Genomic DNA, 3,472 nt, shown 5'->3' with positions numbered 1-3,472 from the left:
GCAGCTGAGGCTGTGTTACTTTTTTTCTGCAAAATTTGCATGTTATCGGCATATGCAGCCATCAGAATTTCGGCCTCAAGCGCTGTAAAATACATTGACCGCGCCTTCTTTCCCTCCGTCTCCATGGTGACTCGCTTAATCTGTGCTCCACTAATCAGGGCTTTATGTATCCTCGTGCGCGCGCTTAACTTGGGGTTAAAGCAACTCCGCGTTGATTGAACTAATTGTTATCAGCCTTTCTGAAACCGAATATTCCGAGTTGGACAGTTCGGGGTTACTCAACCCTGAGTATCGTTTTTCACTCTGAGTTTTCTAAACCGGCTTCCTGAAATAGGGCCCGGGACATCAACCCTGAGTATCGTTTTTCAACTAATAATATCTTACTGGAACCGACATGTTCCAGATATCACCTGGAAGACAGTCTGGATGGTCCCATAAATATCTAATTGTGAACAAGGTGAAGGAAATCTCATATAAAATTCTTCATAAATGTGACCCAGCCAGTCACTATATGGTAACATTTAAAAGAGACATAAATACTAATTGAACTTTCTGTGGGGATCATCCAGAAACTGTGGCACATCTCTTTTGGTTCCTCTACACAGAGATTCTGGAAGAATTTAGCAGTTTTGTTATTGTCCATATTTTAAGGGAGTTTTCTTTACGATGGGAAAATGTTTTATTCTGTTTCTTTAAGTTCCCCAGGAAGAATGATAAATGTTTTTTTTATAAAAAATTTGTTAATACTTTTAGCTATTTTATATCCATAAATGTAAGTTTATTAATAAAACACCATATTTCTGCCTTTTTATAAGGATATGAATTGTACATACAATCAATTTCAGACTCAACCAACAAAAAGCCTCTCAGAACAATATTTATATGTTGATTTTTTTCGCCTACTCATATCATCATTTTTTTACTCCTGGTTCTGTATGTTCATGTTCTGTTCTTTTGTAAACTTCATCTGTTTGTATGTTGTATACTCATTGTGTTTCAATAAAGTTCGATTTAAAAAAAGGTACGTTCTAAACGAAGCTTCAGACGTCACTGATCACGTGACTCTGGCCAAACGAATCAAGCCTCGACACGGTGCTTCTGAAGCAGCGCGTTGATCTTTCTGACACACGCACCGGAGCGTCAGCTTCAAGCGGACCATCACTACCTCTCACATCTAAAGGTGTCAAGGTAACTTTGAACTGAGTTCAGTCAATCTGGAGTTTTTCCAAGTTTTCTGTTGCTCTCTGTGAGAGAAGAGCGTTAAAGGCGGGGCTCTCCAGAGTCCAGCAAAACAGGAAACCACAGCTGGGTGTGTGTAAGTGTGCAAACCAATAGAATGCATCGTGGTGGGGGGGCATCACGGGCAAGAAAAAAATAAAATAATCGGTCGTACCCATGCTTCCCCGACGTCATGCCAGCGCATATTGGGAAATTCGTAGGCACCGATCGGTTTTCTATCAGCCATTTGCTGGGAGTAAGGGCGCCCTCCGTTTGCGAGGTGCGCCTGCTGCTGGCGGCACAGGGAGGAGAGGGCGGGGCGGCGGGGAGTCTCTGGCTGGCTGGAGCGGCATCTAATAACCAACTCGCAAAACAAAATAAAAACAACAAACAGATATTATGATACAGACTTATAATCTGCACCGATGTTTTTTCTAAATTCTATAAAGTGAGCGCGAGAGCCCTCGGTGCGCCTGCGCGCTGCTGAAGTCAAAGTAAACTTTATTGTCATCTCCGCTACAGACAGTCCAGCATATAGAGAGACGAGACGACGAGGCTGCAGTTACAGCGGTGCAAGTAAACAAACAATAAATATAAGAAGAGTAAGAAAATAAATCTACACTTTAGGACTCGGGGTAAAGGATCAATAACAATTTAAATTTATAATTTACAGTTTGATGATTTAAAGTCTCACACAACCCGTCAAAAGGGGCGGGGCCGGCTGCTTCCAAGTAGAGCACATTTCATTTATAATGATGTAAATCCAAGCCCATCATGGATTCACCATCTGAATCCTGGGTTGTGTGAAATCCCAGAAATCAACCTTAGACAAAGTGAATCTGTGAACTAAGGTGTAGGTCTGTTAGGTTAATTGTGCTGATCCTCGGGTTGGGGATTTGTGTTTGTACTGCAGCGCAAAATTCAAACCAATGGAAGATGGACAACAAAAGTTCAAAGCCATCAGGTGCTCAGGTTAGAAAAAAGAGAAAAGATGCAGGTAAGCAGACGTGTGATTGGATAATGGCAGCTCATCCTGAACCAATCAGACTAAACTCCAAACAATACATTATGTTACAGGTTTTAATATTAATTAGTCATTGTTACTTGTTGATTTGTCCTTTTCTCATTGTGTGACGAATTATGACGACTGCTTGGTAGCTGTTATTGTCTCTCTCTCTTCATGTGTTTCTCTGGTGAAACAATAGTTTTGTGTTAATGTTAGGGCTGCACGATTTTGCATAAAATGAGAATCACGATGTTTTGGCTTAGAATTGAGATCATGATTCTCTCATAACAACAAATAAACATAAAACAACAAATGTCTCACGTTTTGTTGTTGCAGCAAAATGTTGTCCTGCTTGAAATTCCGTCTCCACCGTTGCTCGACGCTGCGTGTACAGAGCAGGTAGTGCAACAATAGAAAAATAGTTGCGGGACGGCACTGTGTAGCGTTTGTCTAGGGTGTTGATCGTTTTCCTAAATCCCTCGTTTTGCACAGTGTTGATGGAGCCATATCTTTGGTCAGGTGATAAGTGATAGCCTCCGTAATGTCTTTGTGCCTGCGGGAGTTCGACGTGTATAGGGAAGCGCTGTATAAGGTTCCCGTTATTGATGTTTGGGTGGTTGACCGGGACGGATTTTCTCCTGTCACTTTCTCGTCATCCCTGACGTGCTCTCCGTTGTTTTTTCCCTGCTAATTTAGCATCACACGGCACAGCTTCTGTATCACGTGGTATAAGGCTCCGCCCTTGTCATTTGTTGAGCAGGAAGAGTGAGCGCTTGTTTTCATGCAGAGTACGTCCCGGATCAAAATGTGAAGTTTTACAAATCACCACTTCTTTAGTGAATATCATTTCAGTCTCAGACAACCTCGTTTCTCTTACAGAGGTTGAATGCACCTTCTGCGGATGGCGGTACCACACAGTGTGCGTGGACTTCCCCTGCACAGAAGGCAACTACAAATGCTGTGAATGCTAAATAAAGAGAAACAAATGATCCCTGTTGTCTTTGCTTGATGATTGGTTTGAGTCTTGACAATCCACATTGCTGGCGTTGCATCTTTCAATGCCAGCAATGGCAGGTGTCAGTGCTCAAACCTTTTGTTTGTTTCCAACAAGTTGCCCACCTCGGGAAACAAAAATGTGTTCTTTTACTTGTCAGATGAACATATGAGACACTTTGACTCTTCGGTGCAGTGTGGAGCCTAACAAAGATCTGTTTTGTGTCCCAGCTGATCAGCAGGAAGAGGAGAGTC

General features: G+C 42.3%; 1 long non-coding RNA gene across 1 annotated transcript; it reads left to right on the top strand.

Moving 5' to 3' along the window:
• The first annotated feature begins 268 nt into the window (after window positions 1-268).
• LOC120742399 lies at window positions 269-3,214 on the top strand. Its single transcript, XR_005697860.1, has 2 exons — window positions 269-1,188; window positions 3,104-3,214. It is a non-coding gene; the product is annotated as an uncharacterized LOC120742399 (long non-coding RNA).
• Window positions 3,215-3,472: the final 258 nt, after the last annotated feature.

The sequence above is a fragment of the Simochromis diagramma genome, unplaced genomic scaffold (genome assembly GCF_900408965.1).
Source record: "Simochromis diagramma unplaced genomic scaffold, fSimDia1.1 OVJJ01000022.1, whole genome shotgun sequence".
Classification (NCBI taxonomy): Eukaryota; Metazoa; Chordata; class Actinopteri; order Cichliformes; family Cichlidae; genus Simochromis; species Simochromis diagramma.
The sequence above is the reverse complement of the archived record's forward strand: the minus strand, read 5'-3'. Positions and strand labels throughout refer to the sequence as shown.